This window comes from Cibotium barometz, chromosome 48, assembly GCF_041138505.1.
Source record: "Cibotium barometz isolate CiBa-2024 chromosome 48, ASM4113850v1, whole genome shotgun sequence".
Classification (NCBI taxonomy): domain Eukaryota; kingdom Viridiplantae; phylum Streptophyta; class Polypodiopsida; order Cyatheales; family Cibotiaceae; genus Cibotium; species Cibotium barometz.
Genome location: NC_141093.1, coordinates 22,744,631 through 22,772,011, shown reverse-complemented (window position 1 = coordinate 22,772,011; position 27,381 = coordinate 22,744,631).

Below are 27,381 nucleotides of genomic sequence, written 5' to 3'. Positions count from 1 at the left end.
AGGCCTCCAGTTTGGCTTTTCTCACCTCCCACATGTACTACTAGGTAGCCCCCCCCAAAGAGCGGCCTGTCTCCTGCAGACGACCTTAGTCCCGGCAGAGCAGAAGACAGAAGGGGCGGCAGCAGTTCGGAGGAGAAGGATCACAGAGGAGTCAAAGGTTGCCAAGTATACCACCCAGCAAACAGTTTAGCAGCGGGGAATGTCACGTGCACACCATTCAGGTGTATAGTGACATGGCATTATTTTATGGCATGGCATCATCAGGCATTTAATCAGGATTTATCAGGCATTTTATGGACATTTAAATGAATGTTTTCAGCATGTACCACATGGTATGGGTTGGAGGATTCAGCATTATAGCATCATATTAACCATCTAGACAAAAGCATTGGGGCTTGTGGAGGCAACCGACAGCATTCAAGTCAGCCGACCAGCCTTTAAAGCATTTATGGCATTTAAATGGCAATCGTGAGCATATTCAGAGCTGGCTGACTGCAGCCAAGCTGGCCGACCAGCACCAATTCCCCATATATAAAGAAACGCATCATTTCAGCATAGACATCTGGATCTCTTCAGCGTTTTCCTTCCTAGGAGCAAAGGGGGATACAGTTCAGCATCCAACAGTGTGTTCCTTCAGCGTTTCTACACCAAGAGGGCTGGGAACAGCAGCGCATCCATGCATCAGCATATTCAGCCATCTTCCCAACTCCTACATAGAGGAATACCAGCATACAAGTGGTGGAACTCAGCATTGGAGTCAAGACAGCCATCTTTCAGCCATCCTTCATCATTATTCAGCATGTTTCCCTCTCTTCCAGGGGTAGACATCATCTAGGACAGCATAGATCCCTTTGGATCTCATTGTAACCGCATTCATCATCTAATATAGCTGCATTGCATTGACACATATTTGTCTATCTCTTAAACATCATTAAGTGTGCAGTCTAGTTAGACTAAGGTTGTGATTACTACGGTCGAAGCCTCACATGTCACAATTGCTTCTTACCCATGGCGATCTTGTGCTCTTCTTGGCGGAGACTTTAATAACTCTCCCATGCCATCAGACAACACTACTCATAGATCTCATATGATCCCTTCTGAAAAGCGATCATGGGAGGAGTTACTTACCACGACACATGCACAAGATTTATGGACATCCAAGCACACTGGAATAGTGGGCTACACCTATCATCATAATGCCTTTACTAACTATTGGGCTCGCTTGGATAGATGGTATTTACTGCATGCTCAACAATATACAGATTTCAGTCTTCATATTGAGGTTGATCACTCTCTTGGTCTCTCTGACCATGCTCCTTTGGCTGAATATTCAGTTTGGTCAGCCCTGGGATGACATGCCTTTACATTCCATTCGGATGAAAAATATCAATAAAGGATACCTGCAGCATGCACAATTTCAACAATTGATCCGATATGCCATAATTCCTCTTACAGCCCATGTCCATTATGATTGTAATTTTGCATGGCAATGCCTTGTGGACAGGCTTCAGCATGCTATTTATGAATATGGGAGTAATTTCATGCCTGACTCGAGAGCTAAATTTCAACATGCCAAAGCAGTAGTTCAGTCCTTGACTGCACATTCCCAATTGTAGCCCCTCTCCTCTCAACAAATGGACGCTCTCTCTTAGTCAACAGCTCTCTTGCAGGCTATTGACCGACAGAAATTGGCCAAGTGGCAGGTTCGGGTAAGGATGACTCAATTCATGGATAAAGGCTACTCTTCAAAATCTTTCTTTCAAGGGTTACATGCTTCCAGAGGAAGACCTCTTGCCTCAGAGTCCGTAAACTGGATGGTGAATGGACTCGGTCTTTCTCAGAGCTCCAACATGAATGCTTTTCTTATTTTCAGAAACTGTTTGCACCCCTTGCTACCACTTCTTTGCACGAATTACAAGCTCGGGATATTCTTTTACAGCATGTTCTTTCCATTCTCAACCCACAGGAAGCTCTCAAACTTGATATGCCTTTCACTGATGTGGAGCTTGATGATGCCTTGTCCCATCTCAGCACTGGTAAGGCACCAGGGTATGATGGCCTCACGGTGGAATTTTTCTTACACTTTTGGGAAGACCTTAAAGGTGTTATCCTGCAAATGATTAATGAGGCTTGGCATACAGTACTCCCCCAATCATGGAAGCATGGCATAGTTAAACTCATCCCCAAGTGGAATTTGTGTGAGCATCTCATGGATTGGAGGCCCATCACATTGATGCCTGTTGCAAGTGCTTTATGAGGGTCTACATCCCTTGCAATATGGCTTTGTTCCTAGAAGGCAGATCCATGATAATATTGGCAATGCTCTCATGGCTATTGAATATGCAAAATATTCTGACCAGGATGTTTTTATTATGCAAGTGGACTTTGCTAAAGCTTTTGACATGGTCAACTGGGATTTTATCTCACACACAATGGCTCACCCCTTGCCCACATAACATCTCTGTGGTTTCATTGTCTGATTGTTCTTCTCTCCAACCAGGAGGAGCTTCGTTATCCACATGTTGCAAGTACTCGGATAGATAATACATGCATTCGTGAAGCAACCATCCCTCTGCCATGGATCCCTCGGGTCTTGCTCGCTGGCGCACAAATCCTTTCAATACCCCCACGTACCTTTCAACCCAGAACATCCATCAAGTACTCACGGTCCCAGCAATCTCTATCTCTTCAACGAGATGGATCATAACATGGACTTGAATGTCAAAAAAGGAGGTAGGTAACTCCTTCTCCATCAAACAAAGGAGCTCAATACACTCTAGCTTTCATTGCGGGATATCACGTGAGTCGATCTCTTTGGATGTAATCCATCTATAAAGAGAAACAATGTGATTAGCATAAGATTTTTGTGAGGACAAAGAAGTAAGAACAATATGATGTTCCACTGTCAATACCTTGTCAATGATCCCAATCGATATATAACATCCCTAATACCCTCAGTCAAACAACCGTCGATAATAAGTGGCAAGACGTGCTGCACACAGATTAGCTCTAGTGTTAACAAATGTAATGGCACCTTCATTAGAAATTGACGATACATGTTAGAGAGGCACCATACCTTAATGAAGTTATGCCAGTCGTGTGTCTTTAGACCCGAAAAAGAGTTATCATCCATGGTAAACATGTTTTGCAATGAAGCACCATAGCTCGTAGGAGTACGTATGCATCGTATCCGCTCATTGATGACGCTTATCTCTTGCTTTGTGAGTACCCATGGTGCCTGTGAATAAGTAATATTTCCTGTCTCCTCATTGATTATAGGCCATAGTGATCGTTTGCAGTTGCAAATCTTTAGGTCTGCCCTTGCAGCCTCTGTATCCTTGAAGCCCACAAGATGATTCCAAAGCGAGTGTGCAACATTTTTAAATATGTGCATGGGATCAAGCAAATGAGTTATTTTTAGATCTTTCCAATACTCCAACGTATACCATATGGAGGAATTCTGTGCCATTGATTTCTTGCCTCTCGACGACTGTCGCAAATCATATTTGTCATCGTTATCGCTTGCAAGTTCTGCCTCCGGATCTATTAGAGGTCCGTTTGTCCACTTGACGTACCAATCTCTTGGAGTCATTCGCGTTGGACAACGTCCATTCTCCACTTTGCCATTAAAATGTCTCGCATTCGCTTTGGAACGTAGCACATGATCTGGAGGCAGAAATCGTCGATGTCAAAGGTATATATTTTTACTCAAACTTTGACTATATTTGGAGCGTAGCCAATCACCGCATGGTGGACATGCTTTGTAACCCTTTGTTGATAGGCCTGAGAGAAACAAAAATTATTTTTATGTTTTCAACATCCAAATTTTTTGATTGTATAAACAAACAAACAACTAAAGAGCCCTGCTATACCTGATGCAAAGCCATAGGCAGGATCGTCATGTATTGTCCATGCTAAAATGCCACGAACCTTGAAACTTCTATTACCCATAGGTTTTGACATATCAATAACATTTACTCCTTTCCATATTTGTTGCAAGTCATCAATGAGCGGTGCAAGATATACGTTGATGTCTTTAACTTGCCGCTTCCCTACATTGATGCATCGTTCAAATTTGACATTTTTCAAATAGAAATGAGTGTACTATTTAGAAATGAGAATATTTGTCACACACCGGGAATCAACAAAGACAATATTAAATGCTCTTTCTTAATTGACATGAATGGTGGGATGTTGTAGTTGATAAGAACTACGGGCCAAGTTGACGATCTCATGGAAAAGGGATCGATTCCATCCAAGCCAACTCCAAATTTTATATGGCGAGGCTCCCAATGAAACTCTGGCCATGTAGCATCGATATGCTTAAATGCTTTGCTATCACTTGGAATCCTCATGACTCCATCTGTACTTGCATTTCTCGAACTCCAATCCATAAGCTTGGCTATTTCGGGGCTGCAGAAGATGTGTTCAACTCGTGGTGCCAAGGGAAAGTGTCGCAGAACTTTCATAGGGACATTCAAGGTTCCTGCCTTGAAATGAGCAACACCGCATTTGGGACAAGTGGTTGCATTTTCATACTCTACACGATACAAAATGCAATCATTGACACATGCATGAATTGTGTTGTATTCGAGTCCAAGGGATGCGATCATTTTCTTTGCCTCGTCCCTCGACTTTGGGATCACATTGTTTGATGGTAGAATCTTGTTCGAAAGAAGCCTACCACTCAATTGTAAATATTTAATGAGCACAAAAGTGATTGAGAGCCATTATTTTTATGCAAACAAAATACAAATATAACTTACGATAGTAATGCAGAAACCGATGCATTACTCCATTGGTAGCATGTTTAGAGATTCAAGATGAGTAAGGTCACACTCAATCTTGATATGGATGCACCATCGTAGATGGGCCTTGAAGCTTCTTCTCGTAGAAATTTTTCATGTGGACAAGTTTCTTCTTCACTACTTGCTTGGAACCAATCGTCGATAAACTCATTGATGTCATCATCAACATGTCCCTCATTGGTCACTTTTTCTCTGCATTTTGCATTGTACTCATCTCTAAGTCGTTGATATGTACTTGGATCTTGTGTACGTAAAAGCCTCATGTACTCCTCTGGCAAGATATGGTGACTTCGGTGAGAGCTAGATACACCCTCAACATCTGGACACTGCATGTATAAACATAGTCTACATGAAGAAATGATTTAAAGTAACAACAATCGAATTATTAAGTGATATAATCATAACATTAAAACCCTTTTTACAACACAATTCAAGCATATACTCAAGATAACCTTAGACAAGACACTAAAATACCCTTAGTTGTATTACTGACGAGACAATGAAATATATCATCAAATATTTGTCAAAATTAAATGCTGATTGGGCTACAAAGATGGATACATTATTTGAAACATACATAATTTAAGAGGCCGACACTTTATCTCAAATTTCATTCTCAAAGAGGGGCTAGTGATGGCCGATACCATCCATAATTTACAAATAATTCCTCGCCAGCTTGTAATGATCTTGTAGCACACACTACTATATATATGGGTACATCTCTAATCATATAACATGGCTCGTGACTATTCTCACACTCCATAAAGTTACAATTTGTTCTCTCATTTCTCCGTCTACTACTATTGATTAGCCCTGCTACATTTCCTTGAGCATAGGGTCTTCCATCAATATAAAGCCGCGATCCACAATTATATCTAATGTTTCTTTCGGTGAGTGAGGCTGCATTAGCACAAAGCCCATATGTTGTCATACTTCTGATAAAGCGAACAAGTGCATGCCATGCGCCCCAACCATAAATGGGCCCACAAAATGACATAAGAGTCACCTCTGAGTTTGCGGGCACGTGTAAATCCTGTGCAATAAAGAGACCTCGTCCACCATTGGGAATGGTAGATGGTGCAATCACATATCGAGCACCCCAAAAGCTGAAAACCTCTCCGTTTGCTGGAAGGGCTGCTCCCAACCATCCTCCATAGCGTCTACGATCGTACGTTTGAATGAGAGATAGAAGACGATCAGGCAATGGATGATCACCCAATGTCTCTGTGATTGGGCACCGAGGGGCAAAGAAGTTGATGATGCCTCCATTTGCAACTGAAAAATGGCTTGACCATATCGTGTGCATGGAAGGAATGAAGGATCAATTCCATGGTCTTCACAATCCTCATGAAATCAAGGATATAGAACTGGTACGTGCTGAATAATGCATCATTGTTGATTATATGAAGGGTGAGACACACATGGAACACGATTAATAGTGCGGAGTAAACTTGGATATGAATTTATACATAGTTCTAAAATGACATCACTTACCATGGGATGCTCCCGTTCCTCTTGCGGTGGCATATCAGGACATGGACCATACTCCTCCATATGGGCAAAACATATGCGTCGCATTCGTCGATGAGTGCCATGGCATGCTGCACACCAACATGGGATTCTTTCAACGTAATATGTTTGTGAGTCACCTAGTGTCATAGATGATGTGGAAGAAGAGGAACCATCTCCTCTCGCAACTACAGATGGATGCACAAGAAGAGTGGGAGGAGGCGGTGTCCCAAAGGATGACCCGGAATCTGCATTCATAAAATATTAATGTCATATTAATATCATTAAAAATCAAAGAAAACTTGAACAAAAATAATACACATACAAAATCATCCTAGAAGTGTTTGTAAATGCTATGGTAGCGCACAATGCATATTTGCTTATCCCCAGGTTAGGAATAATGTTCTTTCCTCAGCAAAAACTAGTTAATTTGTAATCATACCTTCTTACTGTACTTATGTCCATATTAGAGGCTTACAGTAACCTTGCACAAAATAGTTCTTCAAGGTGTAATTGACATGCACCCAAATGCGTTAGCATAGCATATACGGACCGTCGGCCGGTCCGTATGCACTATGGGTGTGCAAATTGGTCCATTCGGAGAGCTAGTATGCTCTCCAATTGCACCCAATTGAGCATCCATAGCGCATACAGACTGCTACATTTATCTATTTATCTATCCACCTACCTATGCATATGTGTTTATATATCCATCTATATGTTTATTGATCATAAATTGTGAAACCTTGTAATAACACACTGTTGTTAAATGCTTAGGACATTTGCGGTCGTCCCTGAGCATACACGTCCACCTGCGATGTGCAGAGATTCTCAGCGGCACTTCAAGAAAGAGATTCGCTTGAGAGTGACATGGCCTCAACAACAGAAGGTACACAAGGTTAATTCACTCAATGCATATGATAGGTACTTCTCGAATAGCATTAATTATATATTCAAATAAAAGCGCATTTAATTTGCAGGATAGGCTCGTGTCCAGTCAGGGCACACCTCTCGGCTTGGCCGGATGGGCTCTGTGGCTTTCGAGCACTCTTTGTAAGTGCACAAATTTTTTGTTCGTCTATCTATAGCTATTTGTATATATATATATATATATGTATCCATGTATCTATGATCTCATATGCATTCAATTCACTTCTTACTTATATATATGCAATGTTTAAATGACAGAGAAAGGATTATGGTCGAGCACCATCTGCAGACGAGATACGGAGAGCCACAATTTATGGCTACGGAGCGCTACAGAAGGAGATGCCGACACCCGATGCTTTTGTAAGTAATTCTATCAAATATTATTTTATGCCAATCAAGATCTGCATGTGTTATATGTTATGTGGTTTTTTTTATACTCAGATAGCTAATAGACATTTTTAATTGCAGGAGCAACATGGTGAGAACGACATGGACGAGGTTGCTCGATAGGTAGCAGCGCGGCTAAAAAAAAACGTTCAAAACAAAGGTCTTTTAAGCGACCCCAACGACTTAAAAAAATAATACAAATTGGGTCGCTTATGCCACCCAAACTTGGGTGTTTATGCCACTCAAATAGTGTAAGATTCCTCCCCAGCCTCTCAAAATGTCCAGCATCTTCCCCTGTAATCAATCCCTCTTCAGAAATATAAAAGACTTGTTTCTAACTGTTTTAACCTAGAGAGAGAAAATATTCTAGAGAGAGAATATTCAAATTTTTAATATTTTTGGATAGAAAATTATCTCATCTTATTAAAATAAGTTCCCCTGAAACAGAAATTCAAAAAGAACTTTCCAATGTGCAATTGGAATTAATTGAAAATGGGTATAAAGGACCTTAGCCTAAGGGTCTAGATTTTCAGAAATTTTTGGATTATGGTCCAATTAAGGTTCCTATGGACCAATAGCATCAATCCATGTGTAGGGAGGAGATAAATCCAATTTGTAAAAGAAGATACCCAAAAATGAGTAAATGCTCACATAAGATGAAGAGTTGAAAATGTACAAGGTTTATTAGTAAAAAACTATGAGCCATATTAAAAATATGAGATATTTTGGGTATCCAAAAATGAGTAAATGCTCACATAAGATGAAGAGTTGAAAATGTACAAGGTTTATTAGTAAAAAACTATGAGCAATATTAAAATGATTCCATTATGACACATATGTAAGGAAGGGGAGTTCTTTAAAGGAGGTGCATATTTCACATAAGATGAAGAGTTGAAAATGTACAAGGTTTATTAGTAAAAAAACTATGAGCAATATTAAAATGATTCCATTATGACACATATGTAAGGAAGGGGAGTTCTTTAAAGGAGGTGCATATTTCACATAAGATGAAGAGTTGAAAATGTACAAGGTTTATTAGTAAAAAAACTATGAGCAATATTAAAATGATTCTATTATGACACATATGTAAGGAAGGGGAGTTCTTTAAAGGAGGTGCATATTTCACATGCTTGAATGAGTTTTAAACTCATAAAAATTGAAATATTTCATCTCTCCTCTCTCCTAATTCAAGTCTAGTTCCAAAAAGTTAGCTTAACTGACCTAAAAATGGTCAAAAATTGACCAAACTGATTTGGAAAATTCTAGAATCAGTTTGTTTGGTTAGGAGCTCAATTTTTCCTATAAATAGAAGCCTCCCCCTTGTTGAAAAATATATAGTGTTTATGCATCGTTACTCTACTCCACCTAAGCCAAGAACTGTGAATTCATTTAATAATTCACTAGTTTTTGGAGCTTCCCTCTTTCTTCAATCCCCATTAGTGGCTCCATCAACATACTTAACCAATTGTGATTGGTTGGGGGCCTCTACCGTGAACAAAGAATCAAGCAAGTTATAAGGTAATTAGTGAATATTGATCTTTCTATAATTTCTCAATGGTTCTCTCTTCTCAACCCCTCTCAAGCTTGAGAAGATTAATTGGTATGGTTTTTTAAATGCTATTGAAGTTAATTGGTGATTAGTAGTGAAGAGTTACATAATTTAATAAATGCTATTGAAGTTAATTTCCATTTATGTTTAAATTCTAATAGTTTTTATGTAATTTCTCTCTCTCACTCAAGAAATGGTCATACTCATGACCCATTCTCAATCCAAATCAAGCTTTTCATAAAGCTTTTTCTTAACCCAAGATTAAGCTATGCTTGAGGCCAAATTAATGGCTTTTTTCTATGCTTTTAGTTTATGTATATTGATGATTCAATCATTTATGGATTAATGAGCCAATTAGAGATCATTTTAATTATTTCCTTAATGATAAGCTTTATCCCTTAGAAAAATTGAGATTTATCAGTCATAGCAGCGGAGCTATGGCAAAATTTTTATAAAAATTATGCATAAAATAATCTCATTCAAAGCATAAAAAGAGGACTTCCTACCATATTCTAGGAATTATCATCCTAGATTAATTGAAAGAATTTCATTACAATCATGGAGAAACTGAATTTTAATATCATGCATAAAGGATAAGTTTTTATATCAAAAGTGTTATTTTTACCATTTTTATTTCATGCATAGAAGTATGCATAATGGATAAATTTTTATATCAAAAGTGTTATTTTTACCATTTTTATTTCATGCATAGAAGTATGCATAATGGATAAATTTTTATATCAAAAGTGTTATTTTTACCATTTTTATTTTCATGCATAGAAGTATGCATAATGGATAAATTTTTATATCAAAAGTGTTATTTTTACCATTTTTATTTCATGCATAGAAGTATGCATAATGGATAAATTTTTATATCAAAAGTGTTATTTTTACCATTTTTATTTCATGCATAGAAGTATGCATAATGGATAAATTTTTATATCAAAAGTGTTATTTTTATCATTTTTATTTTCATGCATAGAAGTATGCATAAAGGATAAATTTTTATATCAAAAGTGTTATTTTTATCATTTTTATTTTCATGCATAGAAGTATGCATAAAGGATAAATTTTTATATCAAAAGTGTTATTTTTATCATTTTTAATTTTCATGCATAGAAGTATGCATAAAGGAAAAAAATTTATATCAAAAGTGTTACTTTTATCATTTTTAATTTTCATGCATAGAAGTATGCATAAAGGAAAACTTTTATATCAAAAGTGTTACTTTTATCATTTTTAATTTTCATGCATAGAAGTATGCATAAAGGAAAATTTTTTATATCAAAAGTGTTACTTTTATCATATTGGATTTCATGCATAGAGGTATGCATAAAAGTTGATTATTTTATTATAAAAGTGTGACTTTTATCATAATTGAATTTCATGCATAGAGGTATGCATAAAAGTTGATTATTTTATTGTAAGAGTGTTACTTTTATCATATTGGATTTCATGCATATAGGTATGCATAAAAGATATTCTTTTTATACTAAAAGTGTGATTTTCCTCATAAATGGATTTTATGCTTAACTTAGATGCATAAGAGAAATTCTTTTATTCTAAAAGTGTAATTTCCTACCAAATTGAATTTATGCATAAGAAGATGCATAAAAGATTGATTTTAAATTCGAAAGTGTTAGTCTCCTTAAATGGAATTTATGTATAAATAAATGTGTAGAGAAATCTTATATCAAATATAAGAATTCTCTTTTAAAAAAAAAAAGATATGAAAGTGATAGGATGTGATAAGAGGTGTATGAGATGTGATAAGAATTGATAAGATGCGTATGGAAAGTGATAGGATGTGATAAGAGGTGTATGAGATGTAAAAAGATGTGATAAGATGTGTATGAGATGTGATAAGATTTGATAAGATGCGTATGGAAAGTGATAGGATGTGATAAGAGGTGTATGAGATGTAAAAAGATGTGATAAGATGTGTATGAGATGTGATAGAATGTGTTAAGATGAGTTAGGATGTGTTAAGATGTATATGGGATGTGATAGGACGAGAATGGATGTAATATGGTTGTATGAATGTGATGTGGATGTATACATGTAGATGTATATGTATGAATGTGAATGTTGATGTGGATGTGGATGTATGGATGTAGATACGGATGTGTATGTATGTATGTGGATGTGTATGTATGAATGAGGATGTGAAAATGGATGTATGTATGTAGATGTGGATGTATGGATGTGATTGTGAATGAAGAGGTGGATGTGAATGTATGGATGTAGATACGGATGTGGATGTATGTATGTGAATGTGGATGTATGAATGAGGATGTGAAAATGGATGTATGCATGTGAATGTGGATGTATGAATATGAATGTGGATGTGTGGATGTGGAAATGGAGGTATGGATGTATGAATGTAGATGTGGATGTATGCATGTAGATGCGTATGTATGAATGTGAAATTGGATGTATGATGTGGACGTACGAACATGGATATGTATGTAGAATAATGAATATGAAGATGTATGTGAGATAATGTAGTCTATATGAGTGAATGGATGAGAACGAGTACACACTGAGAGTACACACTGAATGGAATGTGGAATAAGTAATGTGGTCCGAGAGTGGATAATATGGAAAGACAAGAGTTCGTTATAGAAATTGTATTTGTGACTGTTTGTAAATGACTGTTTTATGTCAAGAATGCTGGAGAAGCATTTTGACCGTCTTGAGGATTAAGGTCATGAAGACTGAACTGATAAAGTTGCAACTGCTGACGGAGAGTCAATGGAGGATGTCTCGCGTAGCAAGGTCGATCGAGGTCTTGACCAGCCTCGGCTCGATTTAAATGGTGAGCTTCCGGTACGGTGGATGAGGGACCAAGGAAGCGGCCTATGAGTGAAGCGCTAGGTCACCTGCGAAGGATCCTAGAGGGTGCTGACCATACGGTGCTCGGGCTCTGGGTCGCCGAAGATACCCACACGTGCGTCGTGGAAGATATTGGAATAAGGAGTAAGAGTTGTTTTCTGAAACCGGGCATGGATCTGGTTAATTGACCTTACTGGTCCTCAACAGATGAGTCCATGGCTCTTTTATATGGATCTGTGGGTTGATCTTGCTGATCTTCCATGGAGATTCCATTCTATTATATGAATATATTGCCGGTTACTATGAGCTAGGAACCATGGAAAAGGCCCCTGAGAGAACAAGTGGTGAGCGTTTTGGTTGCCAATGATGCCATAAGTATACCGATGAAAGAATGACTGGAAATAAGGATTCAACCAGAGACTTTGAGGATTGTCATCAGTGACATAATGGTTTTATTAAAGGATTGTTTTAAAGCTAGTTGATGCTAAGAAAAAGGCAATTTCATATTGGGTGTGTAAGTGGTATGACTAGTTTTATGTTTGCATGAACTTCCGGCTAGGGGGCCTTGGAACTCTTTTCCGTGGTACCCGGGACAAAACCTAACCAAATTCCAAATTGGATCCCATCACTACAGTGGTTGGGCGGTTGGCTAACCCATGGGATCGGATGGGGTTAGGCTGGACTGATGGATCCGTAAATCGAGATTTAATTTCTATTATTACGATAGATGAAGTAAATCCCGGATAGAAATTGTTCTATGGATAGGAATCAACGGCTGTGCCTCTTGATGGGGAAAAAAGCGTTGATCCCAATGATCCAAGTGCAAGTTCTTCCTTGATTTGACCAAGTACCGTTAAAGGTGCAGTCAGATCAGTTTGATCAGTAATGATCTTGACTACATTAGAGTAAAGAGTTATCCTGGTGGAATCGCCCGTGCTTTCCGGGTAAAGGAAGTTTTTTCCGGTTTCGGTTTTGGACAAACTGACGGATTAGTCTCTTGTCCGGATATCCGTGGGCAAGGCCCCGAGTGTGGGACCCCTGTCCCGCGCGAGAAATGCTACTTCCGCTGCTAGTACCCCGAATCCGTTGCTCGGTGGGAACAGGGACCTCACAGTTGGTATCAGAGCAGGTTTTGAAAGCTAATAAAGATAATTAAATTCTTATCTGAAATTGGTAATAAGAATTCAGAAACAGCATTTTCATAATGTATTTTCATTCCGTAAGCTTCTTTAATGAAGAAATTTTAATCAAAGAAATTGTTTTTATAGATGGAAGTTCCCCATTTATCTGGTATTCCCGACCTCACCCAGTCTCAAGATATGATTGCATTTGCCTTCGAGCATCTCATCTCTTCCGCTTCAACACGAACAAGCCGAGCAAGACTCGCACGCCATTTCGAGGAATTATATTTTCCTAACCCAGTGGAGAGACAACAGCATAAGTGGGTTGCAGGGCTATATATCCACGCCTCTTATAACCGGCGTGCAATGCTGAGGCAGAACCTCTCATTGGCCATGATTTTGATAAAGCTGAAAATGACGCGTGGTGTCATTCTATATCTTTCAACGCCTCAAAATTTCAGACGTGCTTGCCGAGTTTATAGACTCCTTAGTCGATTTATCCCTAAGGAGAAAATAATAGCTCCCTTCGCAGTTAGAGAACTTATGTAACAGGGCATGACTATGGCCCAGTACGGTCCTCTTATATGTCTTTCGAGGAGATTTTGAACTCAGAGCCGAGTTGCTCTATGTATATATTGCAACTTTTATATAAATAAAGAAACGTTTTCCGATTAAAAAATTCCTGTTGAATAAATGATTGTTTATGGCGAACGATCTACTGCTCATAAAGAAAAAAAAAATCTGTTATCAGACATATGTCATAGATCTCCATTAAGATCTTGTCTTGTATAAGAAATTGTTTTCCGAACTCTTAAGTCTTAGGATCTCGTGAATAATATCAAAATAAAAATTTAATAATATATAAATTTTGGCAAAATCATGAGACGAGGAAACCGTGGTCGTCAGCCAGACCCTGTCTCTGAAGATGACGAGCTTGACCTTAATGTTCGCAAGGCTCTTCATAGGTCTCAGCCAGGACCCTTCAAAGGAGAAGGGGAGAACTTGGGTGAGGCTATGGAGAAATGGGTGGAAGCCTTGGAAGAGTATTTTGATGTCACAGGATACAATCATCAGAGCAATTGGCTAATAAAGATCAACTGAGAAGCCAAATATGTCAAAAATTTATCAAGAAACACAAAAAGGTTATAATTGTGTGATATAATTCATACAATTTGATATTCAAACTGAAAAATTTGTAATTTAGTAATTGGGTTTTCAGATGCCGCAATTGTATGGAACCCTGACTTGCTTGAGGCCTAGACATGATGGTATCTATCTTATAGTTCCAAGTATCATGACTACCCGTATATACCGAGAGTATAACTGCAGCTCTTTACTGACAGTATATACGAGTAAATCTAAGACTTGAAATTATAAGCGTTAATGCTATCCAGATGATGATTTCGAATGTGGTTGATATGATTTTTAATTCTGTTTGAGAATTGATGAATTGATTTGGATTCTGATTGAAAAATGATTATTTTTGAAAATTAGTTGGAATATTATAACCGGAGCGAAACCACAATGAGGATGAATGGGACGAGTCTCTGTGATGATACTCATAACTAGAATGATGATAATGATTTCAGCAAATCACTATGAGATTAGTGGATTGTGCTGTCAACTTGCTACTGTTAACACTTGTCACGGTAGATCAAGTTAAGGGATGACAAATTGATAACTTACTTAACTGAAATTCCCGTGGAGGAATGTTCAGAAGGAAATTTTTCGGTCTAATGGACCATTATCGTAGGAATGATATGATCTAAATGAATTATTATTTAATGATGAGTTCTATATAAGGAATATTTATCCCAGTATTCTGTTGGGTTGACCAGAATCTAAGGAACCCAGAATAAATTGGATCCTAAGAAAAAGAGTTGTCCTCTACTTGCGAGATGAGGACATCTCGCACCTTTTTAAGTGGGGTAGAAGTTTGTAAGATTCCTCCCCCCAACCTTCGAGGTATACAGGAGTAAGAATCTCCCTTTCTGATCTTAAAATTATTCCCTCTCTAAAATAAAAGAAAGATTCTGTTTAAAAAGGGAAGACACTTTCCCCAGAATACCTTATCTGGAGCCCACCTGTTTTAAAGATTCAAAACGATGAGTTCAGAAGTGAGAACCAGTGTTTTGGATGCCAAGGTTTTGACCATTAGTTAAAAGACTGCCCAACTCCTACCATGAAAAGGGCATAGGGAAGTCTAGAACCCAAATTCAGAGACCAATTCCTTCATACCAATCTAATCAGGATCCGTCTCGGACAAGATTGCTTAACTCCATTAACTAGGTCCGACCCATTGATTAGGGTCGAGATGACCAATCAAATGCTTGGCGACTTAGAGCAACAGATGTAGACAATTCATAAAGATATAAACGCTGCCCAGGATCGACAGAGACAATATACAGATAAGAAGAGGACAGTCAGAGAATTCAAAGAAGCAGTTATAGTCTTCATTGATTACGGACCAAAAGAATTTCTTTATCTCTAGGGGAGTATAAGTAGTTCTCCCCCAGCTATTGTGGATCAAAGAAAGTAGGTGACTTAGCCTACGAACTGCTTTTATCTCCTCATCTCAAAGTTCTTAATGCCTTCTATAGAAATTTGTGCCAAACCCAAATCATGGAAAGACGATAAAACTTCAGTGGCAAGATACCGTTGGCTTCTAGGTTACGCTAACTCCTTCCTTTATATAAGTCGTAACTTTTACTTATCGCTCACAGTAATCTTACTTCCATCGATCTCCCTTCTTCTTAATCTCCTTCATGGCTTGGCAACAGGAATTAGTTTTATCCGTGATGATTTCTCACCTTCAAGATGCAAGCGAGTCTGTGAAGAAGGATTTTATAGAACAGTATGCGCGCTCACTTTTTCCTCACTTGGGAACGTCTGTAGCTCAGACCAAATGGCGGACCTATCAAGACATAACTAGGGTAACACCCTGGGGTCAGCAGCACTTTCGTAACAATGTCCGCTTGGCCATGGTTATCGAACCTTGGGTTTGGGTCCCCGATATTACTGCGTCATGAGATCAAGACATCTTGGGTTTTCTGAGCGGGTCTTCTTACTGGCGTGTTTTCTTCCTCATCAGAAGATATGCCTTTATCCCGTTTTTGGTTTGCCTCTCAGAGGTCCTTTTGTTAGATCACCTCATACCACTGAGATAGGTGCGGCAATAACCAACAGAATTATTCCCATAGATGAGTTACCTTATACTTGTGCAGCTTGTGAGTGCTGCTTTTGTGATCATATGATGGACGGGCTTATGGAAGTGTAAAGAGTTCTTCTATCTTTACTGCATAAGTTCCGAGAATGAATAAAGTTTAAATCTTGTTCTTATCTTGAATCTTGCTCTCTTGAGACTTTTTTTTAATTGGTGGTTAATCTTAATTAAAAAAATTTTCTCTCAGTCTCATACTTGTGCATCTTGCGAAATTACCCCCAGTTTGCGAGATGAGGGCATCTCGCATTTTTCAAGTGGGAGAGAATGTAAGATTCCTCCCCAGCCTCTCAAAATGTCCAGCATCTTCCCTTGTAATCAATCCCTCTTCAGAAATATAAAAGACTTGTTTCTAACTGTTTTAACCTAGAGAGAGAAAATATTCTAGAGAGAGAATATTTAAAATTTTAATATTTTTGGATAGAAAATTATCTCATCTTATTAAAATAAGTTCCCCTGAAACAGAAATTCAAAAAGAACTTTCCAATGTGCAATTGGAATTAATTGAAAATGGGTATAAAGGACCTTAGCCTAAGGGTCTAGATTTTCAGAAATTTTTGGATTATGGTCCAATTAAGGTTCCTATGGGCCAATAGCATCAATCCATGTGTAGGGAGGAGATAAATCCAATTTGTAAAAGAAGATACCCAAAAATGAGTAAATGCTCACATAAGATGAAGAGTTGAAAATGTACAAGGTTTATTAGTAAAAAACTATGAGCCATATTAAAAATATGAGATATTTTGGATATCCAAAAATGAGTAAATGCTCACATAAGATGAAGAGTTGAAAATGTACAAGGTTTATTAGTAAAAAACTATGAGCAATATTAAAATGATTCCATTATGACACATATGTAAGGAAGGGGAGTTCTTTAAAGGAGGTGCATATTTCACATAAGATGAAGAGTTGAAAATGTACAAGGTTTATTAGTAAAAAAACTATGAGCAATATTAAAATGATTCCATTATGACACATATGTAAGGAAGGGGAGTTCTTTAAAGGAGGTGCATATTTCACATAAGATGAAGAGTTGAAAATGTACAAGGTTTATTAGTAAAAAAACTATGAGCAATATTAAAATGATTCCATTATGACACATATGTAAGGAAGGGGAGTTCTTTAAAGGAGGTGCATATTTCACATGCTTGAATGAGTTTTAAACTCATAAAAATTGAAATATTTCATCTCTCCTCTCTCCTAATTCAAGTCTAGTTCCAAAAAGTTAGCTTAACTGACCTAAAAATGGTCAAAAATTGACCAAACTGATTTGGAAAATTCTAGAATCAGTTTGTTTGGTTAGGAGCTCAATTTTTCCTATAAATAGAAGCCTCCCCCTTGTTGAAAAATATATAGTGTTTATGCATCGTTACTCTACTCCACCTAAGCCAAGAACTGTGAATTCATTTAATAATTCACTAGTTTTTGGAGCTTCCCTCTTTCTTCAATCCCCATTAGTGGCTCCATCAACATACTTAACCAATTGTGATTGGTTGGGGGCCTCTACCGTGAACAAAGAATCAAGCAAGTTGTAAGGTAATTAGTGAATATTGATCTTTCTATAATTTCTCAATGGTTCTCTCTTCTCAACCCCTCTCAAGCTTGAGAAGATTAATTGGTATGGTTTTTTAAATGCTATTGAAGTTAATTGGTGATTAGTAGTGAAGAGTTACATAATTTAATAAATGCTATTGAAGTTAATTTCCATTTATGTTTAAATTCTAATAGTTTTTATGTAATTTCTCTATCTCACTCAAGAAATGGTCATACTCATGACCCATTCTCAATCCAAATCAAGCTTTTCATAAAGCTTTTCCTTAACCCAAGATTAAGCTATGCTTGAGGCCAAATTAATGACTTTTTTCTATGCTTTTAGTTTATGTATATTGATGATTCAATCCTTTATGGATTAATGAGCCAATTAGAGATTATTTTAATTTTTTTCTTAATGATAAGCTTTATCCCTTAGAAAAATTGAGATTTATCAGTCATAGCAGCGGAGCTATGGCAAAATTTTTATAAAAATTATGCATAAAATAATCTCATTCAAAGCATAAAAAGAGGACTTCCTACCATATTCTAGGAATTATCATCCTAGATTAATTGAAAGAATTTCATTACAATCATGGAGAAATTGAATTTTAATATCATGCATAAAGGATAAGTTTTTATATCAAAAGTGTTATTTTTACCATTTTTATTTCATGTATAGAAGTATGCATAATGGATAAATTTTTATATCAAAAGTGTTATTTTTACCATTTTTATTTCATGCATAGAAGTATGCATAATGGATAAATTTTTATATCAAAAGTGTTATTTTTACCATTTTTATTTTCATGCATAGAAGTATGCATAATGGATAAATTTTTATATCAAAAGTGTTATTTTTACCATTTTTATTTCATGCATAGAAGTATGCATAATGGATAAATTTTTATATCAAAAGTGTTATTTTTACCATTTTTATTTCATGCATAGAAGTATGCATAATGGATAAATTTTTATATCAAAAGTGTTATTTTTATCATTTTTATTTTCATGCATAGAAGTATGCATAAAGGATAAATTTTTATATCAAAAGTGTTATTTTTATCATTTTTATTTTCATGCATAGAAGTATGCATAAAGAATAATTTTTTATATTAAAAGTGTTACTTTTATCATTTTTAATTTTCATGCATAGAAGTATGCATAAAGGAAAAAAATTTATATCAAAAGTGTTACTTTTATCATTTTTAATTTTCATGCATAGAAGTATGCATAAAGGAAAATTTTTATATCAAAAGTGTTACTTTTATCATTTTTAATTTTCATGCATAGAAGTATGCATAAAGGAAAATTTTTTATATCAAAAGTGTTACTTTTATCATATTGGATTTCATGCATAGAGGTATGCATAAAAGTTGATTATTTTATTATAAAAGTGTGACTTTTATCATAATTGAATTTCATGCATAGAGGTATGCATAAAAGTTGATTATTTTATTGTAAGAGTGTTACTTTTATCATATTGGATTTCATGCATATAGGTATGCATAAAAGATATTCTTTTTATACTAAAAGTGTGATTTTCCTCATAAATGGATTTTATGCTTAACTTAGATGCATAAGAGAAATTCTTTTATTCTAAAAGTGTAATTTCCTACCAAATTGAATTTATGCATAAGAAGATGCATAAAAGATTGATTTTAAATTCGAAAGTGTTAGTCTCCTTAAATGGAATTTATGTATAAATAAATGTGTAGAGAAATCTTACATCAAATATAAGAATTCTCTTTTAAAAAAAAAAAGATATGAAAGTGATAGGATGTGATAAGAGGTGTATGAGATGTGATAAGAATTGATAAGATGCGTATGGAAAGTGATAGGATGTGATAAGAGGTGTATGAGATGTAAAAAGATGTGATAAGATGTGTATGAGATGTGATAAGATTTGATAAGATGCGTATGGAAAGTGATAGGATGTGATAAGAGGTGTATGAGATGTAAAAAGATGTGATAAGATGTGTATGAGATGTGATAGAATGTGTTAAGATGAGTTAGGATGTGTTAAGATGGATATGGGATGTGATAGGACGAGAATGGATGTAATATGGTTGTATGAATGTGATGTGGATGTATACATGTAGATGTATATGTATGAATGTGAATGTTGATGTGGATGTGGATGTATGGATGTAGATACGGATGTGTATGTATGTATGTGGATGTGTATGTATGAATGAGGATGTGAAAATGGATGTATGTATGTAGATGTGGATGTATGGATGTGATTGTGAATGAAGAGGTGGATGTGAATGTATGGATGTAGATACGGATGTGGATGTATGTATGTGAATGTGGATGTATGAATGAGGATGTGAAAATGGATGTATGCATGTGAATGTGGATGTATGAATATGAATGTGGATGTGTGGATGTGGAAATGGAGGTATGGATGTATGAATGTAGATGTGGATGTATGCATGTAGATGCGTATGTATGAATGTGAAATTGGATGTATGATGTGGACGTACGAACATGGATATGTATGTAGAATAATGAATATGAAGATGTATGTGAGATAATGTAGTCTATATGAGTGAATGGATGAGAACGAGTACACACTGAATGGAATGTGGAATAAGTAATGTGGTCCGAGAGTGGATAATATGGAAAGACAAGAGTTCGTTATAGAAATTGTATTTGTGACTGTTTGTAAATGACTGTTTTATGTCAAGAATGCTGGAGAAGCATTTTGACCGTCTTGAGGATTAAGGTCATGAAGACTGAACTGATAAAGTTGCAACTGCTGACGGAGAGTCAATGGAGGACGTCTCGCGTAGCAAGGTCGATCGAGGTCTTGACCAGCCTCGGCTCGATTTAAATGGTGAGCTTCCGGTACGGTGGATGAGGGACCAAGGAAGCGGCCTATGAGTGAAGCGCTAGGTCACCTGCGAAGGATCCTAGAGGGTGCTGACCATACGGTGCTCGGGCTCTGGGTCGCCGAAGATACCCACACGTGCGTCGTGGAAGATATTGGAATAAGGAGTAAGAGTTGTTTTCTGAAACCGGGCATGGATCTGGTTGATTGACCTTGCTGGTCCTCAACAGATGAGTCCATGGCTCTTTTATATGGATCTGTGGGTTGATCTTGCTGATCTTCCACAGAGATTCCATTCTATTATATGAATATATTGCCGGTTACTATGAGCTAGGAACCATGTAAAAGGCCCCTGAGAGAACAAGTGGTGAGCGTTCTGGTTGCCAATGATGCCATAAGTATACCGATGAAAGAATGACTGGAAATAAGGATTCAACCAGAGACTTTGAGGATTGTCATCAGTGACATAATGGTTTTATTAAAGGATTGTTTTAAAGCTAGTTGATGCTAAGAAAAAGGCAATTTCATATTGGGTGTGTAAGTGGTATGACTAGTTTTATGTTTGCATGAACTTCCGGCTAGGGGGCCTTGGAACTCTTTTCCTTGGTACCCGGAACAAAACCTAACCAAATTCCAAATTGGATCCCATCACTACAGTGGTTGGGCGGTTGGCTAACCCATGGGATCGGATGGGGTTAGGCTGGACTGATGGATCTGTAAATCGAGATTTAATTTCTATTATTACGATAGATGAAGTAAATCCCGGATAGAAATTGTTCTATGGATAGGAATCAACGGCTGTGCCTCTTGATGGGGAAAAAAGCGTTGATCCCAATGATCCAAGTGCAAGTTCTTCCTTGATTTGACCAAGTACCGTTAAAGGTGCAGTCAGATCAGTTTGATCAGTAATGATCTTGACTACGTTAGAGTAAAGAGTTATCCTGGTGGAATCGCCCGTGCTTTCCGGGTAAAGGAAGTTTTTCCGGTTTCGGTTTTGGACAAACCGACGGATTAGTCTCTTGTCCGGATATCCGTGGGCGAGGCCCCGAGTGTGGGACCCCTGTCCCGCGCGAGAAATGCTACTTCCGCTGCTAGTACCCCGAATCCGTTGCTCGGTGGGAACAGGGACCTCACAAATAGAGTCGTTTATGCCACCTAACAACGTGGTTTATGCCACCCTCGTAACGTCGTTTCTGCCACCCAAACGCGATGTATATGCCACCCTCGAAACGTGGTTTATGCCACCCAAAAAGCGTCGTTTATGCATCTCAAAAACGTCGCTAAAGAGGTCGTGTAAATGATGGTCAAAAGCGACCTTTGGAACGACTTCTATAGCGACCCCCGTAAGGGTCGCTACAGGTTTCTACTCTTGAAGTGAGCCCAAATTCGCACTGTTTTGGCACAGCTTCCCTAGCCCTTCAGGAGCAATTCTGATGCATTGGATGATAAATAATGTATTTTTACATGTCATGATTAAAGGTGTTTTTATCTTGTAAATTACTGTTTTTCATAATCAATGTACTCAACTTCATTATAAATGTATGAGAAATAATCTTGAGTGGCTGGGGAAGCAATGCCAGAACAGTGTAAATTTTGAGCCTACACCGCCGCTGCAGAGCTTAAATTCACACTGTTCTGGCATAGCTTCCCCAGTCCTCCAAGAGCAATTCTGATACATTGGATGACAAACAATGTATTTTTACACATGATTAAAGAGGTTTTTATCTTGTAAACTACTGTTTCTCACAATTAGTGTACTCAACTTCATTATAAATTATGCATCAGAAATGATCTTGAGTGGCTAGGGGAGAAGTGCCAGAATAGTGTAAATTTTGAGCCTGCACCGCCGCTGGAGAGCCTAAATTTGCACTGTTCTGGCATAGCTTCCGCAGTCCTCCAAGAGCAATTCTGATGCATTGGATGATAAACAATGTATTTTTACACATAATTAAAGGTGTTTTTATCTTGTAAACTACTGTTTCTCACAATTATGTACTCAACTTCATTATAAATGCATCAAAAATGATCGTGAGTGGCTAGGGGAGAAGTGCTAGAACAGTGTAAATTTTTAGCCTACATCGCCGTTTGCAAAGGCCAAATTCACACTGTTCTGGCACAGTTTCTTGAGTCCTACAGGAGCATTTCTAATGCCTTGGGTGACAAACTTGCACCACATGATAGACACTCCATGTTAAACAAACATGATGACACCAAGACATTGTAAGAGAAACTTAAAATTTTAATTATCAGAAGGTTACAACTGAAAGCCAGATAGGCTTGTTACAAAGGGGGGTTTGAAACAAAAGGGTTGCTTCAAAAAGAAGGTTAACATCTAAGATCTCTAGATCATGTCTTGCTCACCTCGAATACGCTGAGCTAGTTGCATGTCCTTGTGGCAGAAATGGTAATCCTCTTTGTATGTATTGCAAGGAGGTTGGTGTCTTCAAAAAGCCCTACAAGGAGGTAAGCCTCGGAGGCTTCTTGCAATGCTTCAAGGGCAATCCCTTGCGCACACGGAACTCTGTTCTATATCGTTGGAGAATCTCCTTCATTGTGCAAAAAAAAGGGGCTCTTCTTATCAGCAACTCAGTGTTTCTCTGATAAAACTTGATTTCTTATAGAGCCCTATGCCCTTGGCGCATCCTTATCCTTGGAGCTCTCTATGTTGTGTTGGTGCATTGGCGAGGTTGGGACTTCCTTGGCTTGAAGAGCTTGACCTTTCTACACTTGCGCGCACTTGAAGGAACCTCTTCTTGGTCTCTCTCATAGTCTGAATCCTCCTCCTCCTGCTACTGTGGTACCGGTGTATCAAGTTCTTCCTGGGTAGGTAGGGGACCCTGTCTTGGTAGTAGGGTCTTGCCACTTGTGGTGCTGCGCAATGTAGGAATGTTTTCACCAAAACCGAGTCAAACTGCTCATCATCGGCCTTTCTATTTTGATCTCTGGGGTGGCTGCATTGTGGGGTCTTCTTCACGTGCTTGCTACAACTAGAAGGGCGTGCATGTGTGTGCGTTGGTGTTGTTGTGGGAGGAGGGTTGGACTCTGGTGATCCCAACAACTATTTCCATAACAATCTATGGATGAAACCAATTGCAACGATTCCAACGACATTTGTTTGCTTTTCTTTGATGGCACTATTGATGTCTTTGGCTTTCTCTTTAGAAAGAAATACTTTCGTTTCCAATGTGCATGTTCAATGTGCATGTCATATGCTTCATTTATTTTATACAAGTCCTCATACTGTAACAAAGTGTGTCCATCCATTGTTGTGATTCTTTTGATAGGCCAACTGATAAGACCGATGCTACAAATATCATCCATGGCTATACTAACCTCACCCTCATATGTTTTCTCAATACCAATAGCTATGTTATCGTCACCCAACGTATTAAAGTTTACTGAATCATAGGGATACACATAAATGATGACTCCCTCTCTAATATTTTTGGTTTTTCCCTCATCCCATAACTAAACTTTCTTGTCCTTCCAAGCCTCTCGATAGCTTAACCCATTTGACTTTGTTGCATTTTCTTCTGGCATAAGAGTCCCATCTTGTTTCATCACATGCACATGTTGTAATTGTTGAAATATACAGGTGAATAGGGTGTGTGTGGGAACAAGCCCTTGGTTAGAGGCTGTAAAAGAGACTCTGTAAATGTGAGAGAACCTGTGAAAAGGTGAGAAGAATCTACTGGGAGAGAATAAAGGGTAGCATGAGAAGATTTAGGAGGTGTGGAGATATTCTGGGAGAGGTGGAGAGAATGAAGCAAAAGAGGTGGAGTGAATCAAGGAGAAATCAGTGGGATTTGATGCTTGGATGTAAACTCTATAAATTGAGGCATTAGCCTAATGAGAATTTGCTGGTTTTTGATTATCCATGCCTACATTAAGCTATTAGTTAATTGCTCACTAATTATGTCTTAATATCATCTAATCACTTTGTTAATGATGTTGATTCTAGCATTTGATCCACCATAGCTCATCACATTGCGATAGTTTTAATATGGTATCAGAGCCAAGCCTAGAATCCATGAATTTGTGAGCCCATTATCTTGCTAATCACTTTACTAATTAGGATTAGTAGAAAATTAATATTTTTCCCTCCTTTTCAACTAACCCTCTGTATCCCTAGCTAGTGAAGGAGCTCTATCTCCTTACACACAACAAATTAGCCCAAATTCTTCTAGCCCAACATAGCTAACTCAGCTATGCTCTAGTCCATGTAAGAAACACCTCAAACTGCCAGCGCAAGTCGTTGATTTTTGCTGATTAAGAAGTGCCATTTTTCTGCAGGAGATCTCAGATCTACACTTACTCAAGGTAAATAAGACTAATTCCTCTTATCCCCGGGGGTTTTCAAGCATGCTCTACAAGCTCGTGAGGTCATAATTTGATTTGATCAAGTCTACAGTGAGATCCAAGCTCTTCATCAAATCTGAGTGACTTTGGTAAAACAGAGATTAAGCATTCAATATTTGGTCAAATCTTGTGTTTCTTGGCTTAATCCTCTACTAGACTGATTGCTATTGATGGCCTTGAAAGGATTTGAGCTCATTTGAAGTCTAAGGCCCCAGATCTGGGCTCCCCCGCATACTCTGTTTTCTGCACACAAAATAGAGGATTAATTTATTAATCAATGATTAATCAATGCTAATCACTATATTTTGGTATAATTGAGGGTTCAAATTAACCATTAGGTATCTAATACAGATCCCTATAACTTCAGATTGCAATTCGGAGTTGGTTTGATACTCCAACCATTCCGTACAAATTGGTTACCCTTGATTTAATGTAATTTTCGGTAAAATTATGAACACTATATTCGTGAGTTTGGGAATTTTCCAACTCCCATTTTTTGAATACTAAAAAGGTGGGAGCTAGATAACATGCCTATAAGTTTCTCAAAACCATATCATGTGACCTATTGTTGGAAAGCGCTTGGAAAATGGAATCTAGTGAGCTATAGAGCGCTCAATTTAGAGTAACGGTGTTCAAGTTATGATTAATCCGAAGATTTGACCACGTGTCCCAAACTACTGGGAAATTTCCATATTCCCCAATATGGTGTTTATGCTGATAAATTTGTGGTAATCATCATTTTGCATTTAACCCTTGGTTAATGCCTGCAAATCACACTAAAATTCAAGATTATTCACAGCCAGAGTTGCATTTGGGAATGTGCATAAGAATGAATGCTATATGCATTATGTATTGGGCACATTACATTAGTGTAAAAATGGGATCAGACACTGCCCTTGTCCAGAATAAGACAAGAGTTAAGACCTCCCGCATAGATATGGGTTTGCATTGCATAATGACACAAGATAAACATCAAAAGCCCAAAAGAACTGTCAAACAAACATTTAAACATGTTGCTCACATGGAGCAAGAAGACCTGACGGACAAGCTCATGGCCCCAGCCATGAAAGAAGAAGAACATCTCTTTCCAAGAGGAAGATCCACACCGAGAAGAAGATCTAAAGGAAGCATTGAAGGAAGACATGGACACGAGAAGAGAAGCTGCCACAAGAAGACTGAAAGAAGAGGAAGACACGGACGCGTGAAGAGAAGCTGCCCATGACAAGAAGACTGAAGACAAGAGAAGATGTGAGGCTCCAAAGAGTGAGGAGCCGTGTGAAAATCTCTGAGAGAGAGAGAGAGAGAGAGAGAGACCCCATAACCCAATGTAACCTGCCCCAACAAAGTAAAACCACCTCTGAGCCACCGTGATGATGTAGGCCACGTGGTAGATGTATGTGTGAGCACTTTAGTCAAGGTCGTGGGCACTTGTAGTAAGCCTTGGACACATAGAGAGAGAGTGTGTCAAGGACTATGAGTTTAGGGACTTGAGGCACTGGTCGCGGGCTATCAAGTAAGAGAGAAACTTGGTATAGGGTCCAAGTGTGCTAAGTTAACTTGAGGGGAGGTGTGCTAGACACTAGTCACGGACTATCAAGTAAGAGGGAAACTTGGTATATGGTCGAGGTGTGCTAGGAGTATTCACTTGAGGGGAGGTGTTGAAATATACAGGTGAATAGGGTGTGTGCGGGAACAAGCCCTTGGTTAGAGGCTTTAAAAGAGACTCTGTAAATGTGAGAGAACCTGTGAAAAGGTGAGAAGAATCTACTCGGAGAGAATAAAGGGTAGCATGAGAAGATTTAGGAGGTGTGGAGATATTCTGGGAGAGGTGGAGAGAATGAAGCAAAAGAGGTGGAGTGAATCAAGGAGAAATCAGTGGGATTTGATGCTTGGATGTAAACTCTTTAAATTGACGCATTAGCCTAATGAGAATTTGCTGGTTTTTGATTATCCATGCCTACATTAAGCTATTAGTTAATTGCTCACTAATTATGTCTTAATTATCATCTAATCACTTTGTTAATGATGTTGATTCTAGCATTTGATCCACCATAGCTCATCACATTGCTGTAATTTTAACAATAATGACCCAATACTCCATTTGACAATACTGTGAATAGCATCCCAGACTGTCGATGCATCCATTGTTGGGAAGAGAAGGATTGCATTCTTCTCCACACACAACTCAACCAAAACTGATACATTGCCTTCCCCAATAAGCACACCAAAGCAGTAGCCTGTTGGGTCTATTTCACACACACTAACCAATAGAGACCAATCGTACATCAACATACATG